The sequence below is a fragment of the Sceloporus occidentalis genome, unplaced genomic scaffold (assembly GCF_023333645.1).
Source record: "Sceloporus occidentalis isolate IW3139 unplaced genomic scaffold, rSceOcc1.0.p SCAF_6, whole genome shotgun sequence".
Lineage (NCBI taxonomy): Eukaryota > Metazoa > Chordata > Lepidosauria > Squamata > Phrynosomatidae > Sceloporus > Sceloporus occidentalis.
Window position 1 is genome coordinate 142,191,441 of NW_028316986.1, and position 25,181 is coordinate 142,216,621.

The following is a 25,181-nucleotide window of genomic DNA, read 5'->3' on the forward strand; positions in this document are numbered from 1 at the left end:
TGCACCATCTAGAAGGGCACATGCCAAAATGGCACCCGGGCAGCGGCGTAAAGGCTTGGAGCGTCACTCAGCCCTTATCCCGCCCACAGACCGGCACAAAGTGCCAGTCTGTAGAGCCCCTAAGACCAGCATTAGTCCTACTTAGAGTAAATCCACTGAAGTAAATGTGATTGAATTAAATGTGACTAAGAAGCCTCATTCATTTCAACAGGTCTACTATATGGAGAACAGTTTAGCGCACAATCTTAATTGACTAGAACTGAAAAATAACAACAACCCTGAAACAGCTTCGCTGCACTGAACCTTCCCAAAATAATGTCTTGACTTCTTGGTCTGCATGCGGAACATAGACAGAACTTCCTTGATTTCAGCCTCATTCCAAGGCCCACGGATATAGCCTTTGGAGAATTTCAATATGAAACCCATTCACACTCCACAGTGATAGCGCTATTATTTAACTTTAACTAACACAGTTCCATCCTATGGAATCCTGGATTTGCACTTTTATTGTTGTTGTTGTTAACTGTTGTCAAGTTGAATTTGACCTACATCAACCCTATGAATGAGACACCCCCAACTCACCCTATCATCTGTGAGACAAGGGTTCAAATCCACACTGTCATGGAAACCCACTGGGTGACCTTGGGCAAGTCACACTCCTTCAGTCTTAGAGGAAGGCACATATTCTGAATAAATCCTGCCAAGAAAACCCAATAATAGGTTCACCTTAAGGTCTCCATAAGTTAGAAATGGCTTGAAAGCACATAACTACACAACAAACACCATCTGATATACATGACATCCCTGTTAACTCTTGAACTGTACCCTCTATGCCTGTTTTCATTTTTAAAAGTGGTAGCAGTAACAGCTGCTGTTTTATACCTTATTAAAGGATACTCCACAGTTTAACTAGGAAAACCTTCCGACTAAACTATACATGCAAACTATTTTAAGAAAACATCAGCAACACTTCAGTCCTTTGGCTTGTTGCAACAGAAATTTACTTCTGAGAGGATTTGCAAAGCGTAAAGTCTTAATTGCAGCTATTAAGTTACCTCCCACTTTTATTAAAGTCACACTAGGTTTTTATGCAGGAAGGTATAACCAAGCAACTGTTTCCTTAATGGCACCATTCATAAATGACACCCCTGGAAATTTAATCAAAGCTATTTGGGACTGGTCCTTGGACTTCATTTGGCATTGAGCACTGTTCAAGTCAGTCACATCTCTTCACAGATATATTTATACTGCTATTGTGCTATTATTTGATAAGCTTTTTAAACCCTAAAATGTGTCATCTTACGTAGAATGCTAGCATGATATATATATATATATACACACACACACACACACACACACACACACACCCTAGGCATGTGTACACAGGAGTAAATAGTACTGAGTTCAGATTCCCAGGTTATTGCAGCTCTAACATATTACAATGCAATTCTATACACACATCTGTTCAAAACAAATCCCACTAAATTTATACCAATAGCAAGTACATTTCTGTACCACTTATCAGTGAACTAGCACTCCCTAAGCGGTTTACAGTGTGTAAGCCAATTGCCCCCAACAAGCTGGGTACTCATTTTACCAACCTGCAAAAGGATGGAAGGCTGAGTGGACTTTGAAGCCCTCCTCGAATTTACACCATTGTGGCTGTAGTATTGGCATTTAACCGCTGCACCACCAGGACTCCTGGTGCATAGGATTGTAGCCTTGGTGTCTGTCTTTAAAAGCCTGCACATATTTTCTTTAACAGGTGCTGTTGATTATCTAAAAGAAAATTTTGCATAATATGTTGGCAAAACTTTGGAAATTAGTCATGTCTTGAACCATCCCTTAAACCTGAAACCAATATCTTATAGTTTTAGCAGTGGCTGCTGTTCATCTGTGTTTTTTATACCATACAAGAGTAGAATGCATAGAATTGTTTGTTTGACTGATTCCCCCACCTTTCCTCCAGAATAGGATCCAAAGTGGCTTCCAGAAGTTTAAAATAAGATTAAATTAACATTTTACTTTACAAATGTTAAAAAAGAATTAAATAACAATATATTAAAAACCATGGTTAAAACAGTTACTCTTTTAAAACATGATGTGTGTGTGTGTGTCTCACGCCACTTCACACACAATTGCTATATAATTTAAAACTCAAAGACCTACCAGAATAGAAAGGTCTTCATCTACCGGTGGGAACCAAATGTACTTCCTGGACTTTCCACGGCAGGATGTTTCACAGTGTGGCAGCAGCCACAAAGAAGGCTGTCTCCCATGTCATTATCAAATGTGCCTACAAAGGTAGTGTGACTGAAAGAAAATCTTCCCCTGTGGATCTTAAAGCTTGCATTGGTTTGTATAGAGAGATACAATCTTTCAGATAGTCTGGTCCCAAGCAGCGTGGGGCTTTAAAGGTCAAGACCAGCACCTTGAATTGTACTAAGAATTGAATGGGCAGCCAATAATTTTTTTCCAGCATTTGGATATCACATTATCCCTGAAACTAGTCAAATCAATTGACTGGCAGCAGGATTTTGAACGTACTGAAGTTTCTGAACTGTTTCCAAAGGCAGCATCACGTAGAGCATATTACATTAATCCTCATGTGATGTAATCAAGGCATGTATCATTGTAGCCAAATTTGATTTCTCAAGAAATAGGCACAGCTGGCTACCACAAAAATCTGTGCATCCTTGCTCAGTTCTGAGTGCAGGAGTACACTCAGGTTGTGAACCTGAGATTTCAGGGGGAGTGTATCTTCATCCAACACAGGCTGAATCCCTATTTCCTGATTTGCCTAATTTGCAGGGTGATCAAAGCTGTTTCTGTTCCATAGCTGAGACTGAAACCACATTGAAAAGGATCGAGATAATCTGCTTCATCCAGTCCCCCTCAGGCTACCTTTAGGTGTCAGGAGGGCATGGGTCCAGCATGCCAGTGGTGGCACTTGCTTCTCAGTGCTTCCTGTCCACATCCTAAGACAGCATAAATTTAATATTTGTAGTAATAAACAACACTACAAATCATCTAAGCCAAGCTGAACCTGTTACTAGACTTCTTATGAATGGGGGATTCCGTGTTTAATAAGTGTTTACACATTGTTCCAAAAACATTGCTTGAGATATATCAATTTTACCTGTTTTAAAAATAAGCCAATTTAAAGTATGAGTTATAGTTTGAAAATGAATCAACAGAAATGTTATGTCTTATGGACAGTTTATAGGACCTCCACCTTATGGAGATGTTGTTCCTTTCACTATTCATATTATGATGCAGAATTAAGATTAATTTGCAGTCTATTGATGGGCACTACAGTCGTCCCCCCCCCCCCCCCCAATTTGTGGTTTTGACATTTGCAGCTTTGATTATTCACTAATTTAGGAATCTCTAGGTCCTCTAGCCTACTCTGTCAGAAGTTGAACATAGGACCTAGAGCAGTGATGGCGAGTCTTTTACAGATCGAGTGCCCAAACTGCAACCCAAAACCCACTTATTTATCACAAAGTGCCATGTTCCTCTGGCTTTCTAGTAACAAACTCTGGCAAACTCTGTGGTGGGGTGACAGAGCGTGTGCCCACAGAGAGGGCTCTGAGTGCCACCTCTGGCACGCATGCCATAGGTTCACCACCACTGACCTAGAGATTCCCAGAGAAATCTTTTTTCTAGGCATTTGTAGGTCCTCCAGTGCAATTCTGTGGTTACCTTCTGCAAGATGGTAGAGTTTAACTGACATACTTAGAGATTCCTAGAAAGGTGTTCTTGCAGGTAAAAACAAAGTTTTTTTTTAATTTGTTAGTGGTTTTTTTCCACTTTCATGAGGCTCCTGTGCCACTAACCCCAGTGAATGTGGTGGTTTTTATTTATTTTTATCAGGTTTATATTGATGGTATGGATGTAAGGATGCAGTGGCTCAAGTGGTTAAGATGCTGGCTCTGTTGATTGTAAGATCGGCAGGCTGGCAGTTCTAGGTCCAGATGCCACATGATGGGATGAGCTCCCATCACTAGTCCCAGCTTCAGCCACCCTAGCAGTTCAAAAACATGCAAATAGGTACCACTTTGGTGGGAAGGTAAACAAGCGTTCTGTGCAGTCATGCTGGCCACATGACCACAGAGTAGTCTCTGACAATGCTGGCTCTTTGGCTTAGTAACGGAGATGTGCACTGCCCCCTATGGTCGGACATGATTGACAACCTTGTCAAAAGGGGGAAATCTTTACCTTTATGGATGTATGGATATGAAGAAATGGTTCTGGATGTTAAATGTACACTGGGCAAATAAAGTGGCTTCTAATTGCTTTGCAGGCGAGGTGTTTGGACAATGCACAAGGTGAAACCAAGTAGAAAGTGAAACTAAGCCACACTCCAGGGTTAAAAGTCAGAGCAAAAAGAAGCTGAGAAACTCCTACTAAAGGTGGAAAATGCACATAATTGCACCAGCATATAAAGAGCCCAGCACCAGCATGGGGCAGTGGCAAAGCAAAAAGATCTCCAATGATGGAATGGATGTAATTACAACATACACAAACCAGACAGTCTGACAAAGGGGCATGGGATGAAGGGGGGGGGTGATAGGGGCATGCATGGGAGGGCCCCTCCATGATTGTGCTTTGCCAGTGTATCACTGGGAAACCAATGCACCAATGCACTGTACAAGCAGTGCCTCACACCTGCAACTGTGTGGCTGATCATATGGGCGAGTGTCCAATGGAATGACATGTGGGTGGGAAGAGGGAGGCAACTGGAGGTCGCAGGCAGTGTACTTGTGCAATGGTGCCCATGCATGGTGGGGAGGCAACAAAAAAATAACTGTGCAGCATGGCTTGATGCCACATGGTGTGGACAGGCTGTGGGTGTTTGGCCCGCCATGGGAGTGGGCCACGCAGAAAACAAAGTTTCAACCCTCTTTCAGAAAACCCAAGATCGAGCCGCTTTTTCCTTCCCATTTGCTCTGGCCCCTTGTTATCCCAGCACAGGGAGTATCTCACAGCTGACAACAACAACAACAACAACAATTTATTTATATCCCGCCCCTTTGAGGTCAATCGGGGCGGCTAACAGTAATAAAATACAATACATCATACATCAAAATCTACTTCCCTCCCCCCCTTAAAAAGTTATTAAATCAATTATAATTAAAGCTAACAAATTAAAACAACATCAACACATACACATTATTACGAAACAAAACAAACCATTATTATGAAATAGCTATCAAATGTACATTTTGAAACTGGCTTGCACACAGTTTTTCTCTCTGACAATGTCACACTGTGCAAAAGCTGCAAATGTCTGGTAACTGAATGAGTAGGTTAGGGCCAGGCTTAGGATACTAGGTTAGAAGTGCCTTTAGCATCAGTTTATGGCTTTCTTTTGAAAAATTACTGAGAAAGTGTAAAATGTGTATAGAATATATCATGTGTGGAGTAGTTGACAACATTATCTCAAAGTAATGCCATATTCTAGTGGGGTTTCTTTCTAGACTGTATCACAGCAAATTGGAAATGGAAAAAGAAACATGGGCCTGTTACAGACAGCCAAAATAAAGCTGCTTCAAGTCACAGTGGAGGTATGGTGTTTCAATGATGCGTGCGTCCTAAGAGTCCAGAAGCCGCACCAAAGCCACGCACCAGCCTGGAGCATGGCTTTGGTGCGGCTTCTGGACTCTTAGGACGCATGCATCATTGAAACACCATACCTCCACTGTGACTCGAAGCAGCTTTATTTTGGCTGTCTGTAACAGGCCATAATTCAAATCTAACTGATAGACATTCATTCCTATCATTCATATTCTCAATTTATGGTGACCTTATCATATAGTTTTCTGGATAAGATTTGTTCAGAAGGGGTTTGCCCTTGCCTTCTCTGAGGCTGGGTGAGTGTGACTTGCCTAATGACACCAAGCTGTCATTGATTGTTGTTGCGTGCCTTCAAGTCGTTAACAACTTATGATGACCATAAGGCAGACCTGTCATGAGGTTTTCTTGGCAAGATTTATTCAGAGGAGGTTTGCTATTGTCTTCCCTTAAGGCTGAGAGCACGTTACTTGCCCAAGATCACCCAGTGGGTTTCATGGCTGAGCTGGGAATCGAACCCTACACTCCACAGTCATAGACCAGCACTCAAACCACTATTCCATGCTGGCTTTCATGTTATTGGTAGCAAACCACAAGTAAAACTTTGGAAGGGGGAGGGGAAGGTTAAATACATTTATTTCTTTTTTGTTTGCTGGCTCACTACAGATAGTACACTCTATTAACAGAGAATCATTGAGCTCAGCTCAGTAGCCCCTGGATCTTAATACTTGGGGTGGCATACCCTTAAGACTGACCCCGGACTGGGTAGCGAATGAGTGGCTGCCCTGAGTACACAGCAACATTGAAAACGGAAGTGTTTTGAGGGCTAGCTTTATTAACATGCAATTAAACAAGGTTGACACAGCATGGATCATATTAAGAAAGGGTTTGGTCACCCAGACAAGGTGTTTTGGCTGTAGCCTGATCCTTTTGAACCATGCTTGGGAGGAGCATAGGGTTGCCATAGTGCCGGACCTCGAAACCGGGAAAAATGTAGGACAAAATTTTCAAATGTAGGACACACAAAAAGTGTGTCCTACATTTGAAAATTCTGTCCTACATTTTACTGCGATCGCAGCGGAGGCCAAGCGGCAAGGGAAAGCCTCCACTTAAGGAGGCTTTCCCTCCCCGCCTGGGCCCCGCCACGATCGGAGGCCAGGATCGGGGCCTCGCCTCGTTCCTGGGACCCTCAGGGACCAGGAAGGAGGCGAGGAGGCCGGCGGCGATCGCCCCGATCCTCGCCTCCTTCTTGGCCCCCGCAGGGACCAGGAAGGAGGCGAGGAGGCCGGCGGCGATCGCCCCGGCCTCGCCTCCTTCTTGGCCCCCGCGGAGGCCAGGAAGGAGGCGAGGAGGCCGGCGGCGATCGCCCCGATCCTCGCCTCCTTCTTGGCCCCCGCGGAGGCCAGGAAGGAGGCGAGGAGGCCGGCGGCGATCGCCCCGGCCTCGCCTCCTTCTTGGCCCCCGCGGAGGCCAGGAAGGAGGCGAGGAGGCCGGCGGCGATCGCCCCGATCCTCGCCTCCTTCTTGGCCCCCGCAGGGACCAGGAAGGAGGCGAGGAGGCCGGCGGCGATCGCCCCGGCCTCGCCTCCTTCTTGGCCCCCGCGGAGGCCAGGAAGGAGGCGAGGAGGCCGGCGGCGATCGCCCCGGCCTCGCCTCCTTCTTGGCCCCCGCGGAGGCCAGGAAGGAGGCGAGGAGGCCGGCGGCGATCGCCCCGATCCTCGCCTCCTTCTTGGCCCCCGCAGGGACCAGGAAGGAGGCGAGGAGGCCGGCGGCGATCGCCCCGGCCTCGCCTCCTTCTTGGCCCCCGCGGAGGCCAGGAAGGAGGCGAGGAGGCCGGCGGCGATCGCCCAGATCCTCGCCTCCTTCTTGGCCCCCGCAGGGACCAGGAAGGAGGGAGGAGGCTGCAGGGAGGCGGGGAGGTTGGCGCGGCTGCGCCCAAGAGGCGCCGCCTCCCTGCAGCCTCCTCCGCCTCAGGCCTTGCTGCCCTCCTTTTCCGTCCCGACTCCCAGGCCTCAGAAAGGCCTTGGAGCCGCGGCGGCGGCGGAGGTGGCCGCGGTGGGCGGGGCCGTCCCGGTTTGGGCGCCAAACCGGACCGGGACCGGGATGGTACCGCCCAAACCGGGATTGTCCCGCCGGGGGGCGGGATATGGCAACCCTAGAGGAGCATGATATATACTTTATAGCCATGGTGACAAACCGATGGCATGCATGCCAGAGATGGCACTCAAAGCCATTTTTCAGGGCATGCAGAGGGTGGGGAAGAGGAGGAACAGGCGTGTGCTTGTTTCTCCTCTTCCTGGCCATCCCAGGCCTTCAGCTCCCCCCGGAGAGGCAGCTGAAGGTCCAGGAGGGCTGGGGAAAGAAGGCAGAAGTCCCACTCCAGATGTCCCTTCCCCCCAGAAGTCCTTCCCCTGGCACCAGGTAACACCCAGTGCTGGAAAGCCTTTTAGTCTGGGCATACGGTTCCTAAAAGTTTCACCATCACTGCTCTATAGCTTGCATGGCAATACAAGGAAGTTATCTCAGCACCCTATCTCTGGTACAGGAGGCAAGACGTTTGACTCTGTATTACTTGTACTGGAATAGCCATACAACAATTAATCTCATTGCACTTATTAACAGCATTAATACAATCTATTTGACAGATGGTTCACCAAAATTTAAAAGAACTATCCAATAGAAATAATTGGTTTGATTTTTTAGAAAAAACATAGAAGTACTTGTTAAAAATCCACTGGTCCAAAACTATCAGGTAAAATAATTACAGTAAGTCTTCTATAATCTAGGAAAAGAAAGTAGGAAGAAACATATGTGGACTCTGTGATCCTATAGTCATTTCATTTTTGCTCATAAAGTGCAGATTTGTTTAATTTATTAACTATGGTTAATTAATTAATTTTATACCCACTTAGTTTTCAAGAACGTTTGTTCTTAATGTAGCCTATAAAAGTTTAAAATATACAGAACAAAAACTTAAAAAGACCAAAGCTGTAAATTAAACTCAAGAAGTCACATCAGCAAGAATAAAACAGGATCTCATAACCATTAAGGCTGAAATGTCACATATCTGTGTAATATGTAGTAGTATATTGCTCAATCAAAAATAACTTAAACATTTTTTCAAAGCCCAGCGTAACAGAATCCAGCTGCTCCCACAACAAAAGCCTGAGCAGAATAAGGTAGAACAGAGCAAACCTTTTTCTGATACCTTATCTAATGCTTTTCGAGGAGACATGCCAAGTCTGTTTTTCACAATGAGAAGGAAAATGTTGGGGGAGGGATCTAGCAGCATTTTTGAAACTAACTGATATAACTTATCCTTAAGCTTATGTAGACTCCAGTCGATTGTTTCTGAGTCATGGAGTGAAGCCTCTGTAGAAAGAAATATATACAAATGGGGTGGTGGTGAGGGAATGGGAAATTTAAACTGTAAAACACGCAAAACATTCCAGTTCACACTCTCCTCTTGCCTCTTCTGTTTGTATATATGTTTGTCTAGAGAAGCTTCAAACCATACATTGGATACAAAGCAGACTGGAATCCACAAAAGTTTGTGTTGAAATGTATCAGTAGTTTCAATGGTTTTGCTAGATCTCTCCACCCTCCCCCTGAATTATATCAAACAAGGGAACAGAAAAGCTCCAGAACGATTTTCGTACTCTACTCCAATCTAAATTCCGCATTCTTGTCCTTCAGACATATCAAACAGTGAAAACTGATTTAAGTTAAATCTTCCTACAAACTCAGTAACACATCAGGAAAAATGAGAATAAGAAGTCAACTCCTGCTTTCTGTTTCTTGACTAGCCTTCATCCAAATAGATTTTAAAAGATCCACTTTGCGCAGTCTGACCTCTAGTTTGTTTGTTTTCTTAAATGCCACAGGTAATTCCAGAGAATAAAAAAAATCTATAGGTGTGATTGCAAGTATAGACAAAAGGACATTCTGCAATAACCATCCAGAGAAAGAAAAGACATGCTCACCTGAGAGAGAATATTTGTTTAAAGTAGTTGGTAGATCTCCTTTTTTGCATTATACACACACCCACCCACACACACACCTATATATACTAAAAATCAGCCAACATAATTTGTGTTCTAAAAATACTAGTACTGTTAAAGCCAACTGAAAACAAAACAATTTCCCTTGCTATTACTTCCCAAATTATAAAACAGACATGAATACTGAAGGTGGAATGTTCTCCCTGTTCTTTGTGTCAGCCACTACAGTCAACTTGAACACATTACTTTGATGCTTCATATGAACATTTCTCACGTGGTTCACTATTAGTTTTCTTCTCCACTACTCGTTATGAGAGTAACGAATGGCTTATACTGTCAAGTTGTAACAATGTGCATTAGACCTTTGCTTACCAGACTTTCTGTCAGTTCTAAGCTAGTGAAAAAGTTGTCTTCCACCACATTTTATTCAGTACAGAAACATGGTTCACCTAGTGGTGTCAACACATAGTCACCAGACTGGTCTTCTTATGGTATCTGTTGTCGTTCTTTGTTTGTTGTTATTGTGTGCCTTCAAATCATTTCTGACTTTTGGTGATCCTATCATGGGGTTTTCTTGGCAAGATTTGTTCAGAGGAGGTTTGCCATTGCCTTTCCCTGAGGCTGAGCGCATGTGACTTGCTTAAGCTTAGCCAGTGAGTTTTATGGCTGAGCTGGGAATCAAACCCTGGTCTCCAGAATCATAGTCCAGTGCTCAAGCTCCTATGCCATAATGGTGTACCAGGCTATAACTGTATCCCTTCAGATTATATGATATTTTAGCACTGTATGCCATATTTTCCTGGTTTGTTTCATAATACTGCCAGAACGGACAGTTGCTTCTGGTCTAATTGCTCATTAGTGGCTAGCCCCATTACTGGCATGTTTGACATTCAAAGCTGCTGAAGAAGCATAGTCCACATGATCTGAAAGGCAGATAGTTTTTCAGTGTCTTTATGCATCACTTATTCCCCTGTTGTCAAACCTCAAATACTTTGTGAGTGTAAAACATCTCCTCAGGCTCATTGCTGCAACCTGAGACTGGATGTCATAGCTCCTCTAAAGCTTCATGTTGTCTGTGATACATCCTTATCACACTTGGAGGGACTTCCACACTATACTTGGTAGTTTTCTTTCATTCCATGGCCTGAATAGGCACTATGCCTTTTGATTTTTTTCATCAATTATATGATAAATACCCTAAAGGCACCAGGAACTGTCTGATCCTGGAGGTAATAAGTAGGCTCGGCTCTGGTTAATACTCGGACAGAAGACCTCCAACAAATACTGTAGGGTATATTTGAGAGGGAGGAACTGGCAAAACAACCTGTGAGTATTCCTTATCTAAAAAAACCCATGAGATTCATGGGGCTGCCATAAGTCAACAGTTGATTTGAAGGCACATCCACAGTGAGAGATGGTAAAGGATGCTTTCTTTAAGGAGCAGTTCAAAGGTTTCTTTGTCTGCCTCTTTGCCTGGTCCTGGGCATTCCCAAATTATACCTCCAGCTGCTCTATGGTAAACTATCTGTGGATGTCTGCACCCTGTCCTTCCATTCCCCTCTATCACAATATCAGTATCTCTGCTTGGTTCTTCCTGGACAGAATTAACTGACTCTCTATTTGTTTCCCTCCCACCTCAGCCTTTTATAATCGTCTTTGCAGATAGGACATTGTTTAAAACTCCCACATGCCCATGTTTTAAAATGCCTTTCTTCTAGGTCTAATTCCGAGTGACCTTTTCAGTAAAACATTTTAGTCTGGTGAACTAAAATCTCCGATCTGGTAGATGAGCACCAATTAAGCACCAGTTCCTGACATTGCTATTGAAACTTTTACATATATATTTAATTAATCTATGCTGCTGTTTTAATTTGCTTGCTATGGATTAAGTGCTCCTATATAGATATGAATCAGTCTTTTAGTAGAACATTGTTTTTCATTTCAATATCCTTAAGAAAAGTAAACTAGACTTTGTTTTTGTTTTTTTTAAAGATTACATCTTTATACTTCCCTTCCTTCTTCTTATCTTCTAACCTATCCATTTAGTTTACTTGATAGCTGGAACTGATAGTTTGGTGTTTGTATACATTTAAAAGGGAAAAAAACCCTCATCAAATATGGTTGTGGAACGCTACTGCTGTAGAATAAGGAAGAAGACTGAGAGGAAGGAGGCCCAACTGGTATGTGAGAGTCACTAAAAGCAAAGTTGAACATACAGTTGTGCCTCCCTTTCTTTCTTTTGTTAGTTCTTTATAACTGTATCTCTTTTGGGTTCTACTGGACCAAATTTAACTGATATTCCAAACATATTCATATCAACTCATCACACACACACAATTTATATATTTTGTGTGTGTATACTTTGTGTGTATACACATCCAATTTGTTTGCCTTAGGTTTGCCATCTGTCAGAAACAATGTGAAAGAACACAACAACCAATGTGTGTATGCATGCGTGTGTGTAAACAATAAATTTGACATTAAATTTGACATATATGCACTTTCCCAAAAGTCCCATGCATCTGATGAAGTGCCAGTGCAGAACTTGATTTCAGGAGAATTTTGCCTATGCTGCTTAGTATTCCAGTGTCTGGATGCAATCTTAAAGTTCCCTCTTAAAGACATAATAGAAAATTTGTGTTGTTGTTGTGTCTTCAAGTTGTTTCTAACTTATGGTAACCCTATCCTGGGGTTTTCTTGGCAAGATTTGTTCAGAGGAGGTTTGCCATGGCCTTCCCCTGAGGCTGAGAGTGTGACAGGTCCAAGCCATTAAATTCCCTGTAAAAGCAGTGATAATAGCAGCAGCAACTGGGAGTCTAAGCAAAGGCAGGTCATCTGGGTCCTCACTTCAAACAGGTTTCTGTGCCGCTTTATTTATTTAATTTGAATTTGCCATTGCCTTCCCCTGAGGCTGAGAGCATGTGACTTGCCCAAGGTCACCCAGTGGGTTTCATGGCTGAGTGGGGAACTGAAACCTGGTCCCCAGAGTCACAGTCCAACACTCAAGCCATTAGGCCACATTGGCTCTCATAACAGAAAATACCACTTCCTTATTCAAAGTGAAAATGGCATATTCCTTAACCCAACCAACTGCAACATCTCTGGCTACCTTTCTTTCTGAACTCAGCTAGCAAACACAGTCCCCCTTCCTTAGGGTTTCTCTACCCAATGGGCCAAACCAATAATCAGTTGAATAAGGACCTGATCCAGACCAGGTTTAAACCTCTCTTCCTCCCTTCTTCTATCATGCTGGAGCTAAAAAAAAAGTAGGGGAGGCAAAATCAATGTGCAACATCTTTCTCTCCTTTGGAGGTATTGAGGACCATGTTAGTTAAGGACAGATGCCTACTGGCATGCACACCCAGATGGATGAGTAAGAGATAAGGGTCAGAGTCAACTCTTCATAAATCTGCTGGTTTCCATGTCAGTGGGGCAGTGAATCCACTCTGGGTTACAGTCCAAACTTTAATGGAGCTATCTAAGGTGTTGAAGACTATTCCCAAAATAGGGTCAGCACTGAAGTCGGTGTGGTGTAGTGGTTTGAATGTTGAACTATAACTCTGGAGGCCAGAGTTTGAATATCAGCTTAGCCAGGAAAACAAACTGGCCAAGTCACACTCTCTCAGTCTCAGAGGATGGCAATGGCATACTCTCTCTGAAAAAATCCTGCCAAGAAAACCCTGTGATAGGTTCACCTTATGGTCGCCATAAGTCAGAAATGACTTGAAAGCACACAACAACAACAAACCTTTTACAGTGCCTTTAAAATTTGGATTAAAACCCAGTGCAGATAAACCATCCCACTAGCTACTCCTTGCATACTTCTTCAAGGTAGCACTGTAAGCAGTACAGGAACAGCTTCTGCATGCTTCCCTAGTCACTCCCAAAAGCAGCAAAAGAGGTCTGGAGAAAGAAACTTGAGGGATTTCTTGGCTAGAAGGGCCCCTCCCTGGTTTTGCATTTCCAGGATCTTCTGCAGGGCAAGGTTTAGGAGGAGAGGTTGTAACATTTATTGTTCAATTGCTTCTCCTCACCGATCCCATGTTTATGATCCCTCCAAGGAGAAGTGGCTGTGTTTACACACTTTTTCTTCTTCTTTTCTTTAATGGCATGTGCAGTTAGGTATTAGCCTAAGTGAAACTACACATTATGGCAGGGGTGGGGGATCTTTGCCTCACTTAAGGAGACCCTATCCTGGGACTTTCTTGGCATGACTTGCTCCGTCGAGCTTGGTCATGGCCTTCCCCTGAGGCTGAGAGTGTGTGACTGGCTCAAGTGTAGCATTGGTGACTCCTGCCATGGCCTTCCCTTGGGCTGAGAGAGTGTGACTGCCCCAAGTGTAGCATTTCTTGTGGCTGTCATGACCTTCCCTTGAAGCTGAGAGAGTGTGACTTGCCCAAGTGTAGCATTGGTGGCTCCTGCCATGGCCTTCCCTTGAGGCTGAGAGTGTGTGACTGGCTCAAGTGTAGCATTGGTGACTCCTGTCATGGCCTTCCCTTGAGGCTGAGAGTGTGTGACTGGCCCAAGAGTAGCATTGGTGACTCCTGCCATGGCCTTCCCTTGAGGCTGAGAGTGTGTGACTGGCCCATGCCAGGCCATTCCCTGTAAAAGCAGTCCTAATAGTCATAAGCGGAGCAGCAGCTGGGAGAGAGGCTGAGCCAGGGCAGCAGGAGGCAGGTCGCACTTTGCCCGGGGAAGGGCTGGGTCTTCTGGGCTGAGACTTGAAACAGGTTCCTGCCTTGCTTTCTTTATTGAATTCTGACTTTCTTCTGCTGCTCCTGGGTTGGGCTCTCAAGAGACTTCTTCCCCAACGTGTTGGAACTGGCCTCCCCGCCCTCAGCGCTCCTGAGACTAGGGAAAGAGAAAGAGGAGCTGTGTTTCAACTTGAAGCCCAGCAGCCCTTGCCTCCGCAACAGATTCCCATGCAGCAGGGAGAGGCTGCTGCTGCTGCTGCTGCTGCTGCTCTTGCTTGCTGCTGGCCAAGGGTCCCTGCCCTGCTCGCCTTTCCCGCCTTTTCTGCCAGGTAGGGGCCTCCTTGGGGCTTGGGCTGGGGAGGGGGAGACTTTGTTGGGGGCTGGAGAAGGCTGGGAGCCTCCAAACTCTACACTTTGGGTGGCTCTGGCTCTTCCTTCCTTCACAGGTTGACCCTCTGTTGTTGTTGTTGTTGTGGTTGACTCATGTCCTCTCCTTCCCACCTTCCTCTCCAGCAGGAATGCCCCAGTGTCCTCCCATTTGGAGCAGGGCTAAAGCTTGGAAGTGTTTTGGGAATGAATGCCTTGCATTTACAGCCAGCCCTCCTTATCCACTGATTGTTTATCCACAGATCCAAGCATCCACATATTAAAAATATTCCAACAACAAAGTAGACATTCCAAAGAGCAAACCATGATTTTGCCATTTTATTTAAGAGATGCTGTTTTGCAATGCCATTGTGTTAAATGGGACTCGACCATCCACGGATTTTGGTATCCACAGAGGGTCTGGAACCAAACCCCACTGTATTTTCTTACATTTTGTGGTGTCTTGGCCTCCTTTGGTTACCCTGACATCTCCAAGACCTCCCCTGCTTGTAAAATGCATGTTTGCGACCTCCTTAGTTGAGTCCATCCGTCTAACTGGCAGTTTCCCTTTCTTTCTACTACTACCGGATCCTTTCCTTAACATGATTGTCTTTTCCAGCGATGCATGTCTTCTCACGATGTGTCCAAATTATGACAGCCTCAGTTTTGCCATCTTGGCTTCCAGGGAGAGTTCAGGCTTAATCTGTTCAGGAACCCATTTGTTTGTCTTTCTGGCCGTCCTCAGCACTCTTCTCCAGCAACACATCTCAAAAGAGTTGGTTTTCTTTTTATCTGCTTTCTTCGCTGTCTGGCTCTTACATCCATACATGGTGATGGGAATAAAATGGCTTGGATGATTCTGACTTTAGTGGAGTTTATCGCATGGAGGAGATTGGCCGTTTCTCCTGTGAATATCCCAGAAAAATTGCATAATTGTGCAAAACGGTTTCACACGCTGTCACACAAAACCCGCTATTAAGCGACAATGCATTTTTGATATCACTAATTTGTGCAATTGTGTACATTAATCATTCGCACAGTTACTTTCCATTTTTCGCTTTATTTGTGAGATGCTTTAAATGCACTTTAATCTCTCTGTAATGTTGAAGTTAGCCCCAGTGTGATAAACTCCAGTGATCAGTTGTATATCTTTACAATTTAGGATCTTGTCTAGTTCTTTCATAGCTGCCCTTCCCATTCCCAGTCTTCTTTTTATTTCTAGACTGCAGCCTCCATTATGATCCATGTTTGACCCAATGTACAAGAAATCTTTTAACTATTTCAATGTTAAATTTCATTGTCTAGGTTGAAATTGTGTAGGTTTCTTTATGGGAAATATGTAGGCAGACAGCAGCAACAGTGCCCTGGCCCTGGTTTGAACAGCATGAAAAGGGAAGGGCCCAAGGGTTTGTTGCCCTGAAGTGAGCATCCCATTGAGGTCCATCAAACTGGGTTCATCCCACCCCTGGTGCATCTGTTGTTGTTGTTGTTGTTGTTGTTGTTGTTGTGTCTTCAAGTTATTTCCGACATATGATTACCCTAAGGCAAATCTATCATGAGGGTTTTTTGGCAAGTTTCTTCAGAGTGGGGTTTGCCACCACCATCCTCTGAGGCTGACAGAGTGTGCCTTGCCCCAGGGTCACATCGTGGGTTTTCTTTGCCAAGCTGGGATTTGAACCTTGCCCTCCAGAGTCATAGTCCAACGCTCAAACGACTAAGCCACAACACTGCATCTATACTGTAGAAATAATGCAGCTTGGCACCATTTTAACTGCCATGGTTCCATCCTGCAGAATCCTGGGATTTGTAGTTTTGTGAGGCTGCAGAATGCTAAAGACCTTGTAAAACTACAATTCCCAGGATTCCATCAGATGCAGTAGCAGCACTTAAAGTGGTATTAAAGTGCATTATTTTTACAGTATAGATGCACTGCCATCCCATCTTATCCCATCCAGGGTGTTGTAAAGAAAAGAAAAGAAAAAAAGTGGTCTTGCAAAACAAGGAATGGTTATTTGTTTTGTTTTTTAAAATAAAGATATTGTATCTTATGGTAGTATTGTATCTGATGAAGGAGGGGAGAGAAGTGACATCCAGAGTTTGTTTCCATGCAACAAAGTGAGAAGGGGAGGCATTTTCAGGGCCCAAACTAGGACAGAAAACGAGTTCCCATGTGATGTGTGGCAGAGATATTTGATCAACTCTGGTAGTTTCTCTCCTGGCCACCTAGGTTGAAAGTAAACAAGATAAGGTCCACAGTCCTTGAAATACCACCACAGGACTCCTTGTTGTTTTTTTCTGTGGAGGAGAATGAAGTTGCTGATAGGAAGTGTCTCCGGCTCTTTTCACACAGAACAGAAATTGGTTTCCGTTAAAATTAGTATGGAAAGCAAATGAAAATCCTTCATCAGTTACCTTGTACATCTGGGCTGGAAGCCTACGTATGATTACAATTTGACATTTTGTTTGGTTTTGTTCTAACCAGTGCAGTTAATCTTTTGGAATTTTGCTTTAGAATGAATTATAACACCCTGCAAGTATGCTTACCTTGGGAGTAAGTCCATTTCAACACAGTGCTTCAGCAATAGGGGTGAAGGGGTTTACTTTTCTTATCTCCTTGTAGTCATCTGAAACTGACTAAGGAGAAAAACAGCAGGGAAGTAAACTGGTTGGATGGCTTACCCTCACATCCCTTTTGTTCTTAAAATCACATCTACCCATCAATTCAAGTTTAAACACACAGATCTACTGCCATTCTGAAAGGCATGTTCATTGAGGTTTGGTAATTAAAGACAACATAATTAATTTTTTAAAAAACAACAACTTTTGCTTGATTGTTAGTTGCAGGTATTTGATTTGTTATGCTGATGATTGATTTTGCTATATAGTCTTTGCTCAACTTGAAGGCCATCATTTAATCAACAGCTTAGGGATGGAAAATTGTAGGATAAAACAGTGCCATTCTTAAAGACAAGTCAAGGAGATTAAGATTTGTGAGGCAGTAAATTATTGTCACTAATGAAAAATAGGAGGCTGATGAGAAGTGTAAGGCCTTGAGATGTGCACTAAAATTCACAGCAGTTGCTCTGTTTTGTTATTTCCCCCCCTCACAGTGTGAGGAATGTTTTGCATGGGCTTTTTACTTACGTCTAAACCAGAAGTTTATGTGTAGAAGACTTAGTAGGCATACTAGTCAGCAACCTGGGCAAATATGATTATCTCTCTGATATGAGTGCTGCACAACCAGATAGTAGTAAAGACTCCACCCAGATACAACAAAGTTCAGTGCCATCCAGGTTTAGCTTACATTACTTTATCCTCACAATATTATGATTTGAAAATCTATGTGTCTGATTTATTGAAGGGAATAGAGGAAGAGGTATGAGAGGTCTCAAAAAGTACTCTGTAGCACACAGAACACAGCATATGGGCACCACCTGGAACAGTGTCTAACTCCTGAGTTAATTAAGATTAATTCATCCCATATACAACACTGGGTTGTAATATTGAATTTGCACTTTTAAGGATTTCATATGTCTCAATACGTACGGAGTAGATAATCGACAGAAGAATATTTCTGTACTAAACTATGACAGGAGACTGTGGTTTTAAAATACATGTTGGTAGGATTTTACTGCAAATTAGTATGTTTAAGTCTGTGGCCTTAGCCAGTTCTTCATTAAATTCAGGTGACCTGGAAGGACTTTTCCATTGGCGGTTTGTTCATTTAGACTGAAGTCTTGTTATCCCTGGAAGGATGCCCCCAAGGATACTGGACAGAGCATTTTTCTCTATTTGCAGAAGCCTCCTTGTAAAGCAGCAACACTCTTTTCTTGGTCTGGATGGTGTTGATACTTTGATAACAGTAATGGTGAAAAGGAAGAATTTCAGATGTTGAATTGCAACATGCAGCATTCCTCAGCTTTAGCTATGTTGGCAAGGACTGGTATGAGTTGTAATTCAAAAATATCTGGAGGACTATGCAATTCTAAACCTGGATTCGGAAAAGCTTTGGCCTTCCCATTACTCTGACATGTCCCCAGATGGGGTAGGGAAACTTGCCATCCCTGGGGCTGGTCTACCTATATTTCTGCAGATTGGAACTAATGTAAAAAAGGGAATTTGTAAAGTATATGAAAAAGAGGAACTATAGAAGAATGAAAACCACTGTTTCTCATCTGCCAGCATGAGCCTAGCAGGGCAAAGGGATCAGTGGTTCATCTACCATAGATTCCTTCTTCATTGCTCTAGTTGGACTCCTCTGTTCAACAGAATAGACTTAAGCTTCAAGTGAGACAGTAGGCTAGTGTGTTGAATCGGAAGTTTATACTGTAACACAATCCTCTTCGTGTTTAGACAGTAGTATGCCTGCTGTTTGCAGTAGGTTTTGGCTACAACAGAATCCAAAACCAAACTAAAGAGCAATAGCACTTTATTGACCAATCAAAATGCAGGAAATACATAATGCAAGCTTTTGAAGCTCCGTTGGATTCTACATCAGGCAAAAGATGTTAAACAATCTTACAGGAGAAGAAAAGTGCCTACATTTTGTATCAGACATTATTTCTGTTGTCAGTGAAGATGGTCTATCAATGCAGGCAGAGACCACTCCCTTTCTTTGCCATGTAGGGACCAGGGACAAAGAGCAATAAAAGACAGATAATAAAATTTCATTGCCATTAGTAACCGAAAAGTAACTTCCCTTGAGGTCCAGGGTGCTTTTTCGAATAAATTGGTAAGATAGTAGGAGATGAAACCTTTTAGCAGAGGTTCACAGTTGGCCCTCAACATTTGTGGCTTTGACTTTTGCAGATTTGATTATTTACAGATTTGATTGATAGGTTCTCTCTAGGAATCTCTAGGTTTTCCAGTGGGACTTTATGGTTAATGTCCCCAAAGGTCACATTGGAGGTCCTAGAGGTTCCTAGTGAGAACACTTCTGTGGGCATTTTTGTAGGTCCTCCAGTGCAATTCTGTGGTCACTTCAGACAGATTTTGACCATAGACATGTGCAGAAGCACCTAGGGATTCGTAGTGAGGGGTTTTCCCAGGTTAAAAAATAGTTTTTATTTTTAAATTTGGGGTTTTCTCACTTTCATGGGGTCCTGTGCCTCTAATCCCAGTGAATGTGAGGGCATACTGTTTTTAGAATTGATACATTGGTGTAACTGTAAATCAATGCTAGATAGTACCACTATTTATTTATGCTGTTCTTAATGTCATTCTTGTGCAACACAGGCTGGATCTAAAAAGTTATTGTTGCTTAAAGAGGCCTTGTTCTAGGAAGACTTGTACAATCCTCATGGGATATACAGAGGTGTGGAAGAAGCTTAGAAACGCTTGCTAGAGATACAAGTACTTTCTTCCTATCAAAACAAAGACTTTAGTCTGTAATCCTGAACAGAAAATCAAATGTTTTTTCTGTTATTGTTGACCAAGCTAAAAGTATTGTATCTGAAAATATCAAGTTAGGTGAGTTTTGGTTTCCCTATCTTGCTATATTGTATATCAATGGTCTTTGTGTTCTTTATTGTATTCTTGAGTATATCATGGGCTTATGTCAATATTGTTGTAATTGTGTGCCTTCATGTCATGTCTGACTCATGGGGACACTGCTGCAGGGTTGTCTAGGGCTGAGAATGTGTGACTCACCCAGGGTTACTCACTGGGTTTTCATGTTCAAGCAGGGAATCGAACCCTGATCTTTGGAGCTGTAGTCCAAAGTACACATGCAGGCATATCTCAGTTAACAAAGCCTCTGGTAATGAGGCCTCTTTTTTAGAAAACTTTTTATGACAACGCCACCCCCCTTTCCTCCTCATCCTCTGTCTCATCTTCTGAAGATGGTGAAGGAGGAAGGGAGAAATACAGACTTTCAGTACAATACAGACAACTACTATTGGTTGTAGTAAACAATGCAATAATGCTTGAGCTGGGTAATATTTGCATTCTACTCTACATGATCCTAATGTAGCTTTGTGTACTTATTGAAAGGCAGGGGAAAGAGCACCTGCCTCCAGGAGCCCTTACTGAGCAGGAAAGAACAGGAAAACAAAAGGGGGAAAGGAGAGCAAATAATTCTCCCTCATCACTACCTCCAGCATGTTAAAAACATAGATCTATAACTTTGGTCACAGAAGAGGAAATCATAAGAAAATTAGAAGTTGGTGAAGGAAAAGGTTATCCCAGGATATACTTAGAAAGATGCCTTCAGGTGATGTCCAGAAGGTTCAAAACATTTTTGTCTGCTTCACCTTGTTTCATTCCACAGGTGCATATTGCTAGTTTTGAATTTTAAAAAATGCTGAAGCATGTTGAACTGCTCTTTTTTTGTAGAGTAGGGACCTATCCCTATTCTTTTCATGTTATTTTTGTCTCTGGTACAACATTGTCTGTTAAAGAAACAATGCTAGGAGCACACCTACTTAATTAACTGAGGTATGCCTCAGTTATACCTGTAACTGAGGTATACCTGTGCACTTAAATACCCTAAAGGCACCAAATCCAGTCTGATCTTGGAAGATAAGCAGGGACATCCATGGTTAGGACTTTGATGGGAGACCGTCAGTGAATACTATGCTGTAGGCTACATTTCAGAAAAAGGAAATAGCAAAACCACACCTTGAGTATTCCTTGCCTATGAAAACCCTATGAAATCCATGGAGTCACCATAAGTCAACAGATGATTGGAAGACACATTCCCACCTCCCATATTTCTAAATAGTAATCTCTTTCAGAATTGGATGATAAATCTATTTGTTTTCTGTTAATTTTCATCCCAGTAATAGAATATTCCTATGTCAGGGTTAGACTGTTTGAGGTTTTGCTTTGTTAGCACTTGGAATAAAATGTGAGTGTGACTTTGTTGTTGTATGCCTTCAAGTCATTTTTGATTTATGATGACCCTATCACTCGGTTTTCTGGGACTGAGATCGTGTGACTCAGCCAAGTTCACTCATTGGGTTTCTAGTGCTGAATAAGGAATTGAATCCTATTCTCTGAAATCATAGTCCAGCATTCAAACCACTGCACCACTCTGGCTCATGAATGTGCCTATACACATGTTCATTTCTGAAGTAGTATTTGGTTCACCACTAACAAAGAATTCAGTTGCTATGGAAGAACTTTCCCACATAAAGATGGGGCATCAATTCTGGCATTGTTTGTTAGAGTAGTGCTAGTTTTATAATGGGATGGATCCAACCTTAGTCATGCTTGAAGGGGATCAGAGGAATTAAATGGGGATTTGGTTAATTGTGACTAACATGTCCTGTTGAGTTTAGAGGGTCTACTCAGGCATGACTAAATCTGGATCCATTTCCATCTGAGTTCTGAGATCACCCTTTCTTTAAACACCTTTAAATATCATTCCAGGTTATTTCATACAGATTTCTGCTTTGTCTAAATGTACAGCTTGATCTCCTCCATGTGAATTCCAAAATTACATCTTTTCTATATGTCATAGTCTTACTCAATGGCCTTGAGATGTGGGACAAAATAAAATAAAATTATGTGCTCCAGTGCTAGAGTTGCCAGAGTGGAAGCTGGAGGGGGTTCCTGTACTTATAACAGTTGTGTGGAAGAGATGATTTCAGGAAGTGATGCTTGTAACCAGATAACAAGCAATACCTGCGGAAATTCCCTCTTTTACACAAGGCAACCTCTGCAGTTTATCCTCTGGCAACCCTGTGGTCTACTGACATGTTCAGATTATCTCATTCTGCCGTAAGGCACTAATTTCTTAAACTTTCGGTAGGAAGTTGCTGGAAACGTGCTTATTTCTGCAACACCATCCATTTCAGACATTTGCCCTCACTGTCTAACGTTAATGTGATTACATTTGTGTCACTAATAAATGTGGTAAAGGTACAGTGAGGTGAATGGCTTGAATTAGAAAGAAAAACCCAAAAAGTGAAATAGAAGAAAACAAATTCATAAACCTTATGTGCGCGTATTAGGAACTGGTATTCCTCCTCCCCCATAGCTTCATTATTTTAAATAGGAAAAGAACCTTATTTCCTGGCAAAGAAACACTCAAATGAGAAGATAAACTTAAGTTTCTTTTAAACACCATGTGTCTTGTGTGAACAAGCAGGCGGAATAAATGACTGGATTTTATGGAGCTCCTTTGCCAAAATCTCTCCAGTTTCACACCCACTATTTGAACCACAATATATTCATGAAGGGTGGAGAAGCATGAAGAGTAAATTGAACAGCATTGGTGACTGCACAGTACAAAGCAAGGCAGGGTGATATAACAAAGAACAGTACTAGAATAAATGTAAATGTAAATCTTAAAGTGCAATAAATAAAAAGGTGAAACAATTAAAAAAACACTTTCAAAGTGACCAAGTACCAAAATGAAGTCGAAGGTTTTCATGGCCAACATCCATAGTTTTTTGAGGGTTTTTCGGGCCAAGTACCAAGTATCAGTTGGCTGGAGCTCATTTATGTGTGGATGTGTATATATTTGTGCGTGCATTTAGATTAATTGTCACAGAAAAATAATAATACATGTATATAGCATATATATGAAACACTTTAAAATGTTCAAAATGTTTTACATACATTATCTTAATAACTCTTATAACCATCCTTGAGGATAAGTCAGTATTACTGTCCCCAATAAGGAGATGGGGCACACAGCTAAAACACAGTAAGCTCCCTAAAACAATGTGGTTGGCACATTTTAAAGTACTCTGTTTGGAGCAGATCAGAATGGGTACCATCTCAGACAGGAGATTGCTTGGAGTGTGTATGATTTTGAGGATCTACCATTTAAATCTGAGTTTGCTGTTAATTGTTGTCAAGTCAGTTTTGACCTATGATGACCTTATCCTGAAAATTAAGGTATGTGGTTCTCTTGATTGAGGTTAGCCACTTGTAATGTGGTTTTCCTCTTTTCTTTCTGCCTTCCACTTTATCAAGCATTATCATCTTTTCTAATAAGTAATGCCGTCTCATGATATGACCAAAGTATGATAGCATCAGTTTGGTCAATTTAGCTCCTAAGGCTTCATTTGCTCTATTGTTTATTTTTGTAATCCATGGTATCCACAGAACTCTCATCCGCACCACATTTCAAATGAGTTGGTTCTTTTGGAGTTTTTTATTCCAGCTTGCATAACCGTACATAGAAATTGGAAATACTATGATATGGACTACCCTGACTATGGCATTCAGTGATATGTCTTTACACAAGAGGATCTTATTTTGATCCATCACAGCTAACCTTCCAAGTTCTACTCTTCTGATTTTTTAACTGTACTCTCCACTTTGATTAGCGATGAGTCAAGGAATAGAAAGTCTTTGGCTTTGACATCATCCACTTTAAAGTTATGCAGATCATCCATTGTTATTATTTTTGTTTTGTTTTTTACTATTCACCTCTTTCTTGCTTAATTGTTGTTCCAAGTCTTTGCTATTGTCTGCTTAGCTTATTTGATCTTATTTCTTAAAATTTTATTTTTTTATTCTTATTTTATTCTTATTTTCTGCTTCAGAGCCATGGTGACAGAGTGGTTAAATGCCAGTACTGCAGTCAAAACATTGTGAGTTTGATTCTGCAGGGCTCCAGGTTGACTCAACCTTCCATCCTTTGTAGGTTGGTAAAATGAGTACTCAGCTTGTTGCGAGCAAACTGGCTAACACATTGTAAGCTGCTTAGAGAGTGCTTAGCACTATAAAATGATATAGTGCTATTGCTATTAATCGATTACACATCAAGACAGTCAAATATTGTGACACACCCATTTCTTTATGAGTGACCCATAGTTTTTCATCAACTAAATAATCAAATGCTTTGTTATAACCTATAAAACAAATGGTGATTTTTCCCCCTAAAATTCTTTTGTGCACTCTCTTCTCCAACGCATGTTTGCAATATGATCCATAGTGCTTCTTCCTTTTTCTTGAACACAGCTTGAAGATCTGGTATTTTTCACTCTATGTATGACAAATGTCTTTGTGTTTCCAGCTTGTGGGTTATTGATTTGTTTTCAATATCTGTTGGCAGATTTTAGTTAGAGTCTTAATGGAGTCTTTCTCTGTAGTATGAAATAGCTCTATTGTTATTTTTGACTACAGGATCTCAAAGGCGAGGTTCTTGCTTACTCCAGTATATGACATGGGGTATTTGAAAGCTGGAGTTTGGATTCACTGGCATTTGAACGCCATGTCTTTAATTTTCTATGAGATTTAATTGATTTAATTTTCTATGGCTGCATTTCATGGAAATAAGGAACTGTGGACTAGAAAGAAAGAACCAATTCAGGCTGGCCTAAAATGTCTAGTGGATTTAATCAGATATTAAGTAAGGTCTACTTAGTAGCCACTTTGCAACTGAAATCTAGATGAGGGATGTCTTTGCTGTTTTTCACCCCATATTTTGTGAAGATATGGGAAATTTACTTTAAAATATATTAAGGTGAACTCCCTGTAGCTGGGGGGTTGAAAATCAAATAAAGCAGTGCTATAATTTTCCTTTCATATGGGCATTTTAAATACAATATTAATGAACACCTTGGAAATATTTATGACAGACTTGT

At 42.1% G+C, this 25,181-nt stretch overlaps 1 protein-coding gene across 2 annotated transcripts in view; it reads left to right on the top strand.

The window, feature by feature from the left end:
• Positions 1-25,181, top strand: part of SACK1B (scaffolding CK1 anchoring protein B) — a 111,238-nt gene that overhangs the window by 28,027 nt on the left and 58,030 nt on the right. The window contains exon 1 of one of the 2 annotated variants that reach the window (XM_089528581.1): positions 14,580-14,600. The exons of the other annotated variant lie outside the window; for it this stretch is intronic. The gene's annotated coding sequence lies outside the window, so the exon portion shown is untranslated. Of the gene's footprint in view, positions 1-14,579; positions 14,601-25,181 lie in introns of those variants that run through there. 2 annotated transcript variants of the gene reach the window in all.